Consider the following 13,090-nt stretch of genomic DNA (forward strand, 5'->3'; position numbering starts at 1 on the left):
AAAACTATTGCAACTTCAAACAAGCAATGGCAGGCAAACTATCACCCACAAAGTACTGTAATGGAAAGCTCTCCCTAGTACGCATGGCACTGATAGTGCAACAATATAACACAACCGTCTGGGGGCTGATTGGTGCACAGCACTGAATAACCGTCTCTCGTCGACAGAGCGGTAGCTGATTGGCTGATGGGTTTAAAGTGCCGCGTGCTCTTGCTACGCAGCGTTTTTCCCGCCCGCGAGCCGGAGCCACACACCGGGTCCGCCGCTGCTGCTCTCGCGTCTCCCGGACACTGGGCTTCTGGTGTTGCCGGAGCATACTACCGCTACAGCCAGGTGCGGGGAGTGCCCACATGCCCTAATCGCACATTTTAACTGTGAGCTCTTAGTAGAAACGCATGACGGATCCTGCTGTATAGTTGTATATGATAACAGCAAGTAAATAGGAACTCCTTATGTATCACGCAGACTAATGCTGACACATGCAGTTTTTATGGAGCTATAAGTTCCTGCGTGCACCACTTTCACGGTGCAGCAGCAGGCTTTTCATGGCCGGAATTACCGGTTCGTTGAAAAGTTGGTTTTACTGATAATAATGTTATTGTTTACGGACATAGCTCCAACATGGACATACCTCCAACATGGCTGTGCCGAAAATCGGTACAAATTTGGGAAGGGGGCGTGGCCCCGCGGGGCATCCATAGGAAACAATGGGGTCGATTCTATTCGGCAACTTAAGAATAGCGCCGGGAATTAGCTCCCGACGCTATTCAATTCAGCTCCAGTTAAGTCGGCGATGTCCCGTTCTCGCCGACTTAACAGGTAGTTTTGTCGGGAGAACGGGCATTCTCCGACTTAACTACCCGCGGCGATGCTGATTCCCGACAGAATCAGCCGCGCGCCGGCCGCGAGGCAGCACTTTTGTCGGGTTTCTTCTCTCATCCCCCGGGGATGAGAGAAGAATTCCCGACAATTGCGGGTCACTAGCAGCTGAATTGAATAGCGTCGGGAGCTAATTCCCGGCGCTATTCTTAAGTTGCCGAATAGAATCGACCCCAATAAGCTTTGGAGACGCCGAAACCCTGAACAAAGCCCTTTTTGGCCTGTACAGACCATTAAAAAATGGGGGTGGTATTTAATATACCGGTTGTTGGGATCCTGGTGCACAGTATACTTGCGCCGGAATCCCGACAACCGGCATACCGACACCTTTTCTTCCTCTTGGGGGTCCACGACCCCCCTGGAGGGAGAATACCGTGCTCGTAGCGCAGCGAGCCCGCAAGGGGCTCATTTGTGCTCGCCCCGCTGTCGGCCGCCGGCAACTAGGGATGGACATCGAAAGCAAACCATTATATGATGGCAATGCTTCCGCCATTGAAAGTTTCGATGCGATGGTTACTAACCATCACATCAAAAGTATTCGATGGTGAAAACTATTTATATGACTAGCACATGCGCAAAAGCCTGTATTTCGTTGGCAAGGTGGGAATTGGGATAGTGGGCAGGGCCAGACTCTGAGCAACATATTACGTTATCACTGGACATTGTGTGTATAATATACATATATAATATGCACACACAATGCCCAATGATGAAGTAACATTGCCCCCACAGTGCCAGATATACATTGCCCCCCTGTGCCAGATATACACTGCCCCCACAGTGCCAGATATACAATGCCCCACTGTGCCAGATATACCATACCTCCCAACTGTCCCGACTTCAGCGGGACAGTCCCGCTAATTGGACACTGTCCCGCTGCCCTCCCGCGGGTTGCAGTGTCCCGTGGGCGGGGGGGCAGTTGGGAGATCCTGTGAACACCGCTGCTCTGCTTTGCAAAGCAGCCGGTGACCACACTGAATAGATGCGGAATCTATCGGCGCAAGGAGGGGAGCCGGGGGCTGTCCAGACACGCCTCCAAAATTACGAAAATGGGGGCCGCGGCAATAGGCCACTCCCCATTGCTGTGAGACTGCCCCCTTCGCCTGGAGCTCCGCCCCCTTTTCTCTTACGTCCTAGAGGATGCTGGGGACTCCGTAAGGACCATGATGATAGACGGGCTCCGCAGGAGACATGGGCCCTCATCACGAGTTGTTCATTCGCTAGCTGCTTTTAGTAGCATTGCACACGCTAAGCCGCCGCCCTCTGGGAGTGTATCTTAGCATAGCAGAATTGCGAAGAAAGATTAGCAGAATTGCGAATAGAAATTTCTTAGCAGTTTCTGAGTAGCTCGAGACTTACTCAGCCATTGCGATCAGTTCAGTCAGTTTCGTTCCTGGTTTGACGTCACAAACACACCCAGCGTTCGCCCAGACACTCCCCCGTTTCTTCAGACACTCCCGCGTTTTTCCCAGAAACGCCAGCGTTTTTTCGCACACGCCCATAAAACTGCCAGTTTCCGCCCAGAAACACCCACTTCCTGTAAATCACAGTACGATCACCAGAACGATGAAAAATCCTCGTTATGCCGTGAGTAAAATACCTAACTTTTGTGTAAAATAACTAAGCGCATGCGCTCTGCGAACCTTGCGCATGCGCAGTAAGCGACTAATCGCAATATAGCGAAAATCGGCAACGAGCGAACAACTCGGAATGACCCCCATGGGCACTTTAAGAAAGACTTTAGGTATGGGTGTGCACTGGCTCCTCCCTCTATGCCCCTCCTCCAGACCTCAGTTTACTACTGTGCCCAGAGGAGACTGGGTGCATTACAGGGAGCTCTCCTGAGTTTCCTGTCAGAAAGTATATTTGTTAGGTTTTTTTATTTTCAGGGTGCCTGCTGGCAACAGACTCCCTGCATCGAGGGACTGAGGAGAGAGAAGCAGACCTACTTCTGTGAGTTTCAAGCCTCTGCTTCTTAGGCTACTGGACACAGGGGGTCATTCCGAGTTGTTCGCTCGTTATTTTTTTCTCGCAACGGAGCGATTAGTCGCTAATGCGCATGCGCAATGTCCGCAGTGCGACTGCGCCAAGTAAATTTGCTATGCAGTTAGGTATTTTACTCACGGCATTACAAGGTTTTTTCTTCGTTTTGGTGATCGTAATGTGATTGACAGGAAGTGGGTGTTTCTGGGCGGAAACAGGCCGTTTTATGGGTGTGTGTGAAAAAACGCTACAGTTTCTGGGAAAAACGCGGGAGTGGATGGAGAAACAAAGGAGTGTCTGGGCGAACGCTGGGTGTGTTTGTGATGTCAAACCAGGAACGACAAGCACTGAACTGATCGCACTGGCAGAGTAAGTCTCGAGCTACTCAGAAACTGCACAGAGAAGTCTTTTCGCAATATTGCAAATCTTTCGTTCGCAATTTTGATAAGCTAAGATTCACTCCCAGTAGGCGGCGGCTTAGCGTGTGCAAAGCTGCTAAAAGCAGCTTGCGAGCGAACAACTCGGAATGACCCCCACCATTAGCTCCAGAGGGATCGGTACGCAGGTCTCACCCTCGCCGTCCGTCCAAGAGCCGCGCCGCCGTCCTCCTCACAGAGCCGGAAGGTAGAAGCCGGGTGAGTATGAGAAGAAAAGAAGACTTCAGAGGCGGCAGAAGACTTCATGATCTTCACTGAGGTAACGCACAGCGGTGAAGCTGTGCGCCATTGCTCCCATACACCTCACACACGGCAGTCACTGTAAGGGTGCAGGGCGCAGGGGGGGTGCCCTGGGCAGCATATAAACCTCTCTCTGGCTAAAATATATATATATATATATATATATATATATACAGCTGGGCACTGTATATATAAAGAGCCCCTGCCAGTTTTTAGTAGATTTGAGCGGGACAGAAGCCCGCCGCCGAGGGGGCGGGGCTTCTCCCTCAGCACTCACCAGCGCCATTTTCTCCACAGCACAGCGCTGAGAGGAAGCTCCCGGACTCTCCCCTGCTTATTCCACGGTGAAAGAGGGTTTTGAAGAAGGGGGGGGGGGGCACATAATTTGGCTATATATATATGTAAAAACAGCGCTACTGGGTAAACATATTTATATAGTGTTTTTTCCTGGGTCATATAGCGCTGGGTGTGTGCTGGCATACTCTCTCTCTGTCTCTCCAAAGGGCCTTGTGGGGGAACTGTCTTCAGATAAGAGGATTCCCTGAGTGTGTGGTGTGTCGGTACGCGTGTGTCGACATGTCTGAGGTAGAAGGCTTTCAGGGGGAGGAGGACAAAATGAATGTGGTGTCTCCGTCAACAACGCCGACACCTGACTGGATGGATATGTGGAATGTTTTAAGTGCTAATGTAAATTTCTCTGACGTCCTAGTGGATGCTGGGTACTCCGTAAGGACCATTTGGTATAGACGAGCTCCGCAGGAGACTGGGCACTCTTAAAAGAAAGATTAGGTACTATATCTGGTGTGCACTGGCTCCTCCCTCTATGCCCCTCCTCCAGACCTCAGTTAGTATCTGTGCCCGGCCAGAGCTGGATGCACCCTAGGGGCTCTCCTGAGCTTCCTAGAAAAGAAAGTATTTGTTAGGTTTTTTATTTTCAGTGAGATCTGCTGGCAACAGACTCACTGTTACGTGGGACTGAGGGGAGAGAAGCGAACCTACCTGCTTGCAGCTAGCTTGGGCTTCTAAGGCTACTGGACACCATTAGCTCCAGAGGGATCGAACACAGGCCCAGTCCTCGGTCGTCCGGTCCCGGAGCCGCGCCGCCGTCCCCCTTGCAGAGCCAGAAGAACGAAGAGAAGTTGAAAATCGGCGGCTGAAGACTCCGGTCTTCATTAAGGTAGCGCACAGCACTGCAGCTGTGCGCCATTGCTCACTTAGCACACCACACACTCCGGTCACTGATGGGTGCAGGGCGCTGGGGGGGGCGCTCTGGGCAGCAATTAGATTACCTTACTTGGCGAAAAGCACATAATACAGTCTGAAAAACTGTATATGTGCATTAACCCCCGCCATTAAAGTACATAAAAGGACAGAAGCCCGCCGCTGAGGGGGCCGAGCCTTCTTCCTCAGCACACCGGCGCCATTTTCTCTTCACAGCTCAGCTGGAAGGAAGCTCCCCAGGCTCTCCCCTGCAGTATCCTGGTACATAAAGGGTAAAAAAGAGAGGGGGGGGGGACATAAATTTAGGCGCAAAACTGTGTATATAAGCTGCTATAGGGGAAAAATCACTCAGTTTAGTGTACATCCCTGTATTATATAGCGCTGTGGTGTGTGCTGGCATACTCTCTCTCTGTCTCTCCAAAGGGCCTGGTGGGGGAACTGTCTTCAAATAGAGCATCCCCTGTGTGTGTGGTGTGTCGGTACGCGTGTGTCGACATGTCTGAGGTAAAAGGCTCCTCTAAGGAGGTGATAGAGCGGATATGTGTGTGGGAGGGTGTCTCCGTCGACAACGCCGACACCTGTTTGGATATGTGTAAGTGCTGAGGTAAAATTATTGCACAAAAGGTTAGGGAACAGAAAGGAAATCTACCCTGGTCTGTCCCTATGTCACAGAGTCCTTCAGAGTCTCTCTATGTTCACTATCCAAAATAACAAAGTATCGACACGGAGTTTAACTCCACTGTCGACTACGATAATGCAAAGTTACAGCCAAGAGGGCTAAAAGATATTCAATATATGATTATTGGAATAAAAGATGATTTGCATATCACTGATGACTCATCTGTCCCTGACACGAGAGTACACATGTTAAGGGGAAGAATGCTGAGGTAAATTACCCTCCTCTCATGAGGAAAAAGAGCGGGAATCTCCAGACAAGAGACGGCAGCTTCCCACAAGAGAATTCTCAGGCTGTATCCTTTCCCCACTAGGGCCAGGATGTGTTGAGAATCTTCCCCTTGGGTGTCCTGTTTGCACTAGCTATTCTCAGGGATCCTGCAGATAGTGTGGACATTCTAGTATACTACCCAGACCGGCGATTGTGTCGGCATGGGTTTATAGCGCTGTGGCAGCGTGGACAGGTACCTTATCAGCAGAGATTGAGACCCTAGTATGCATATAAATATTTTAAGATGCTGTCTTAAGTGATAGATATATAATTATAAAGCATGCCCAAAGGGACATGAGTATACTGGGTCCTAGAGACAAAAGCTATGTCGATTTCTGCTTGATGTGTCCTGTAGAATATACACTGGACAGATGATGCCGACTTAAGAGGCATATGGAAGGCTGAGGATTGTGTGGAGAAAGGTTCTCGGGCCTGGTCTCCACAGCTATAGCTGGTAATTCTGATATTTTGCCTTATATTCCTGCACAGCCTAGGAAAGCACGACATTATTAAATGCAGCTTTTCGAATAAAGAAACAAGAAAGTCTGAGGTGCGTCCTTTCTTGTCAGAGCCGGGGGCAGAGGAAAGAAGCTGTACAACACAGCTAGTCCCCAGGAACAGAAGTCCTCCCCGGCCTCTAGAAAAATCCACCGCATGTCGCTGGGGCTCCACAGGCGGAGCTAGGCCCGGTGGGGACACGCCTTCGTAAGTTCAGCCACAAGTGGGTTCACTCCCTGTTAGATCCCTGGGCAATAGAAATTGTATCGCAGGGATACAGGCTGGACTGTGAGAAGATGCCCCCTCACTGAGGACCCGGCGGGCTCCCCCCAAGAGAGGGAGCCAGTGTTAACTGCAATTCGTAAATTGTATCTTCAACAGGTGGTGGTCAAGGGTCCCCTCCTTCAACAAGAGGGTGTTATTATTCGACCATGTTATAATCCCGAAACCAGACGGTTCGGTTAGACCCATATTGTATTAAAATCCCTGAACATATACCTGAAGAGGTTCAGGTTCAAGATGGAATCGCTAAGAGCGGTCATTGCAAGCCTGAAATGAATCGGGACATAAGGGATGCATACCTTCGTGTCCCCATTTATCCACCTCATCAGGCGTACCTCAGAATTGCGGTACGGGATTGTCATTACCAATTTCACCAAGGTAATGGCGGATATGATGGTGCTCCTGCGGAAGCAAGGTGTCACTATTATCACATACTTGGATGATCTCCTCATAAAAGCGAGATCAAGAGAGCAGTTGCTGAACAGCGTATCACCTTCTCTGGAAGTGAAACGGCAACACGACTGGATTCTATATATTCCGAAGTAGCAGTTGGTTCCTACAGCTCATCTGCCTCGCCTAGGCATGATCCTAGACACAGACCAGAAGAGGGTTTATCTCCCGATATAGAGAGCTCAGGAGCTCATGACACTGGTCAGGAATCCATTGAAAACCAAAACAGGTGTCAGTGCATCACTGCACTCGAGTCCTGGGAAGGATGATGGCATCATACGAGGCCATCCCCTTCGGCTGGTTCCATGCAAGGACAATGGAACTTACTGGACAAGTGGTCCGGATCACATCTTCAGATGCATCGGTTAATCACCCTATCCCCCAGGGCCAGGGTGTCTCTGCTGTGGTGGCTGCGGAGTGCTCACCTTCTCGAGGGCCGCAGATTCGGCATTCAGGACTGGGTCCTGGTGACCACGGATGCAAGCCTCCGAGGGTGGGGGGCAGTTACACAGGGAAGAAAATTCCAAGGTTTGTGGTCAAGCCAACAGACTTGCCTTCACATCAATATCTTGGAACTAAGGGCCATATACAACGCCCTAAGTCAAGCGGAGTTCCTGCTTCGCGACCAACCGGTTCTGATCCAGTCAGACTGCAGGGGCTCATGTAAACCGTCAGGGCGGCACAAGGAGCAGGGTGGCGAGGGTAGAAGCCACCAGAATTCTTCGCTGGACGGAAAATCAAGTAAGCGCACTGTCAGCAGTGTTCATTCCGGGAGTGGACACGACCTCCACCCGGGAAAGTGGTGACTTCATCAGGAAGTCTTCACGCAGTTTTGCAAATTGATGGAAACTGCCTCAGGTGGACTACATGGCGTCCCACCTCAATAAAAAGATAAAAAAGGTTTTACGCTGGGTCAAGGGACTCTCAGGCGATAGCTGTGGTCGCACTAGTAACACCGTGGGTGTTCCAGTCGGTCTATATATTCCCTCCTCTTCCTCTCAGACCCAAGGGCTGAGAATTGTAATAAACGGAGGAGTGTGAACAATATTCTTTGCTCCGGATTGGCCAAGAAGGACTCGGTACCCGGAACTGCAAGAAATGCTCTCAGAGGACCCATGGCCTCTGCCTCTCAGTCAGGACATGTTGCAACAGGGACCCTGTCTGATCCAAGACTTACCGCGGCTGCGTTGGACGGCATGGCGGTTGAACGCCGGATCCTAGCGGAAAAGGGCATTCCGGATGCAGTTATTCCTACGCTGATAAAGGCTAGGAAAGATGTGACAGCAAGACTTTTTCACTGTATATGGCGAAAATAGGTTGCTTGGTGTGTGGCCGGGAAGGCCCTACAGAGGAATTCCAGGGGGGGTCGATTCCTGCACTTCCTACAGTCAGGAGTGACTATGGGCCTAAAAGTAGGATCCATAAAGGCCAAGATTTCGGCCCTATCCCTTTTTCTCTCTCAAAAAGAACTGGCTTCATTGCCTGAAGTTCAGACGTTGTTACAGGGGTGCTGCATATTCAGCCCATTTTGTGCCTCCAGTGGCACCTTGGGATCTTAACGTGTGTTGGATTCCTAAAATCCCACTGGTTTGAGCCACTTAAGGACGTGGAGCTAAAATATCTCACGTGGAAAGTGGTCATGCTTTTGGCCTTAGCTTGGACTAGGCGTGTGTCAGAATTGGCGGCTTTGTCATGTAAAAGCCCATATCTGATCTTCCATATAGAAAGGGCAGAATGGAGGACTCGTCCCCGGGGGGTCATTTCGAGTTGTTCGCTTGGTAAAAATCTTCGCATCGCAGCGATTTTCCGCTTAATGCGCATGCGCAATGTCCGCACTGCGACTGCGTCAAGTAAATTTGCTATGCACTTAGGAATTTTACTCACGGCATTTTCATCGTTCTGGCGATCGTAATGTGATTGACAGGAAATGGGTGTTACTGGGCGGAAACAGGCCGTTTTATGGGCGTGTGGGAAAAAACGCTACCGTTTCCGGAAAAAACGCAGGAGTGGCCGGAGAAACGGGGGAGTGTCTGGGCGAACGCTGGGTGTGTTTGTGACGTCAAACCAGGAACGACAAGCAGTGAAATGATCGCAGATGCCGAGTAAGTCTGGAGCTACTCAGAAACTGCTACGAGGTGTGTAATCGCAATATTGCGAATACATCGTTCGCAATTTTAAGATTCTAAGATTCACTCCCAGTAGGCGGCGGCTTATCATGAGCAAATCTGCTAAAATCCACTTGCGAGCGAACAACTCGGAATGACCCCCCCAATTTCTCCCTTTGGTGGTATCATCGTTTCATTTGAACCAACCTATTGTGGTGCCTGCGGCTACTAGGGACTTGGAGGATTCCAAGTTGCTGGACGTAGTCCGGGCCCTGAAACTTTTTGTTTCCAGGACGGCTAGAGTCAGAAAAACTGACTCGCTATTTATCCTGCATGCACCCAGCAAGCTGGGTGCTCCTGCTTCAAAGCAGACTATTGCTCGCTGGATCTGTAGCACGATTCAACTTGCACATTCTGCGGCTGGACTGCCGCATCCTAAATTAGTAAAAGCCCATTCCACGAGGAAGGTGGGCTCTTCTTTGGCGGCTGCCCGAGGGGTCTCGGCTTTACAACTTTGCCGAGCTGCTACTTGGTCGGGTTCAAACACTTTTGCAAAATTCTACAAGTTTGATACCCTGGCTGAGGAGGACCTTGAGTTTGCTCATTCGGTGCTGCAGAATCATCCGCACTCTCCCGCCCGTTTGGGAGCTTTGGTATAATCCCCATGGTCCTTACGGAGTACCCAGCATCCACTAGGACGTCAGAGAAAATAAGAATTTACTCACCGGTAATTCTATTTCTCGTAGTCTGTAGTGGATGCTGGGAGCCCGTCCCAAGTGCGGACTCTCTGCAATACATGTATATAGTTATTGCTTAACTAAAGGATTATTGTATGAGCCATCTGTTGAGAGAGGCACAGTTATTGTTCATACTGTTAACTGGGTATAGTTATCACGAGTTGTACGGTGTGATTTGTGTGGCTGGTATGAGTCTTACCCTGGATTCCAAATCCTTTCCTAGTAATGTCAGCTCTTCCGGGCACAGTTTCCCTAACTGAGGTCTGGAGGAGGGGCATAGAGGGAGGAGCCAGTGCACACCAGATATAGTACCTAATCTTTCTTTTAAGAGTGCCCAGTTTCCTGCGGAGCTCGTCTATACCCCATGGTCCTTACGGAGTACCCAGCATCCACTACGGACTACGAGAAATAGAATTACCGGTGAGTAAATTCTTATTTTATTGCACAAAAGATTAGACAAAGCTGAAGCTAGGGAACAGCCAGGGAGTCAACCCATGTCTGTCCCTATGTCGCAGGGACCTTCGGGGTCTCAAAAGCGCCCACTATCCCAAATAGTAGACACAGATACCGACACGGATTCTGACTCCAGTGTCGACTACGATGATGCAAAGTTACAGCCAAAATTGGCTAAATGTATTCGATATATGATTATTGCAATAAAAGGTGTTTTGCATATCACAGAGGAACCCCCTGTCCCTGACACGAGGGTACACATGTATAAGGGAAAGAAACCTGAGGTAACCTTTCCCTCTTCACATGAGTTGAACGAAATACGTGAAAAAGCTTGGGAATCTCCAGACAAAAAACAGCAGATTCCCAATCTGCAGTTTTATGTCTGGAGATTCCCAAAAGGATTCTTATGGCGTATCCTTTCCCGCCAACGGACAGGATACGGCGGGAATCCACCCCTAGGGTGGACAAAGCATTGACACGCTTATCCAAAAAAGTAGCGCTACCATCCCAAGATACGGCTACCCTCAGGGATCCTGCTGATCGCAAGCAGGAGGTTACCTTGAAGTCCATTTACACACGTTCTGGTACCTTACTCAGACTGGCGATTGCGTCGGCCTGGGTTTGTAGTGCTGTAGCAGCATGGACAGATACCTTATCAGCGGAACTTGAGACCCTAGATAAGGAAACCATTTTATTGACCCTAGGGCATATAAAAGATGCTGTCTTATATATGAGAGATGCTCAAAGGGACATTAGTCTACTGGGTTCTAGAATCAACGCTATGTCGATTTCTGCTAGACGAGTCCTATGGACCCGGCAATGGACAGGTGATGCCGACTCAAAAAGGCACATGGAGGTTTTACCTTCCAAGGGCGAGGAATTGTTTGGGGAAGGTCCCTCGGACCTGGTCTCCACAGCTACAGCTGGTAAATCAAATTTTTTTCCTTATATTCCCTCACAGCCTAAGAAAGCGCTGCATTATCAAATGCAGTCCTTTCGATCACAAAGAAACAAGAAAGTACGAGGTGCGTCCTTTCTTGCCAGAGGTAAGGGCAGAGGAAAAAAGCTGCACAACACAGCTAGTTCCCAGGAACAGAAGTCCTCCCCGGCCTCTACAAAATCCACCGCATGACGCTGGGGCTCCGCTACAGGAGTCCGCCCCAGTGGGGGCACGTCTTCGAGTTTTCAGCCACATCTGGGTTCACTCACAGGTGGATCCCTGGGCAATAGAAATTGTTTCCCAGGGTTACAAGCTGGAATTCGAAGAGGTGCCTCCTCGCCGGTTTTTCAAATCGGCCCTACCAGCTTCTCCCCCGGAAAGGGAGATAGTGTTAAATGCAATTCACATATTGTATCTTCAACAGGTGGTGGTCATGGTTTCCCTGCTTCAACAAGGGAGGGGATATTACTCAACCCTGTTTGTAGTCCCGAAACCGGACGGTTCGGTCAGACCCATTTTAAATTTAAAATCCCTGAACCTATACTTGAAAAGGTTCAAGTTCAAGATGGAATCGCTCAGAGCGGTCATCGCCAGCCTGGAAGGGGGGGATTTTATGGTATCTCTGGACATAAAGGATGCATACCTTCATGTTCCCATTTATCTACCTCATCAGGCGTACCTGAGATTTGCGGTACAGGATTGTCATTACCAATTTCAGATGTTGCCGTTTGGGCTTTCCACAGCCCCGAGGATTTTCACTAAGGTGATGGCGAAAATGATGGTGCTCCTGCGCAAGCAAGGTGTCACAATTATCCCGTACTTGGACGATCTCCACATAAAAGCGAGATCAAGAGAGCAATTGCTGAACAGCGTCTCACTTTCACTGAAGGTGTTACAGCAACACGGCTGGATTCTCAATATCCCGAAGTCGCAGTTGGTTCCTACGACTCGTCTGACCTTCTTAGGCATGATTCTGGATACAGACCAGAAAAGAGTTTATCTTCCGATAGAAAAAGCTCAGGAACTCATGACTCTGGTCAGGAACCTATTCAAGCCAAAACAGGTGTCAGTGCATCACTGCACTCGAGTCCTGGGAAAGATGGTGGCATCATACGAAGCCATTCCCTTCGGCAGGTTCCATGCGAGGACTTTCCAATGGGACCTACTGGACAAGTGGTCCGGGTCACATCTACAAATTCATCAGTTGATCACCCTGTCCCCTAGAGCCAGGGTATCTCTCCTGTGGTGGCTGCAGAGTGCTCACCTTCTAGAAGGCCGCAGGTTCGGCATTCAGGACTGGATCCTGGTGACCACGGACGCGAGCCTCCGAGGTTGGGGAGCAGTCACACAGGGAAGAAACTTCCAAGGTCTTTGGTCAAGTCAAGAGACTTGTCTTCACATCAATATCCTGGAACTGAGGGCCATATAAAACGCCCTACGTCAAGCGGAGACCTTACTGCGCGACCAACCAGTTCTGATCCAGTCAGACAACGTCACCGCAGTGGCTCATGTAAACCGCCAAGGCGGCATAAGGAGCAGAGTGGCAATGGCGGAAGCCGCCAGGATTCTTCGCTGGGCAGAAAATCATGTAAGCGCACTGTCAGCAGTGTTCATTCTGGGAGTGGACAACTGGGAAAAAGACTTCCTCAGCAGTCACGACCTGCATCCAGGAGAGTGGGGACTTCATCAGGAAGTCTTCGCACAGATTGCAAGTCAGTGAGGACTGCCCCAGATAGACATGATGGCATCCCGCCTCAACAAAAAGCTACACAGGTATTGCGCCAGATCAAAAGACCCTCAGGCGGTTGCTGTAGACGCCCTAGTGACACCGTGGGTGTTCCAGTCGGTCTATGTGTTTCCTCCTCTTCCTCTCATACCCAGGGTGTTGAGAATAATAAGAAAAAGAGGAGTGAGAACAA

General features: G+C 50.0%; 1 protein-coding gene across 1 annotated transcript in view; it reads left to right on the plus strand.

Moving 5' to 3' along the window:
* Positions 1-242: 242 nt before the first annotated feature.
* The window catches only part of SYCP1 (synaptonemal complex protein 1), a 1,049,791-nt gene continuing 1,036,943 nt past the window's right edge, over positions 243-13,090 (plus strand). The window contains exon 1 of the mRNA XM_063955446.1: positions 243-333. The gene's annotated coding sequence lies outside the window, so the exon portion shown is untranslated. The remainder of the gene's footprint in view (positions 334-13,090) is intronic.

This window comes from Pseudophryne corroboree, chromosome 2 (assembly GCF_028390025.1).
Source record: "Pseudophryne corroboree isolate aPseCor3 chromosome 2, aPseCor3.hap2, whole genome shotgun sequence".
Classification (NCBI taxonomy): Eukaryota; Metazoa; Chordata; class Amphibia; order Anura; family Myobatrachidae; genus Pseudophryne; species Pseudophryne corroboree.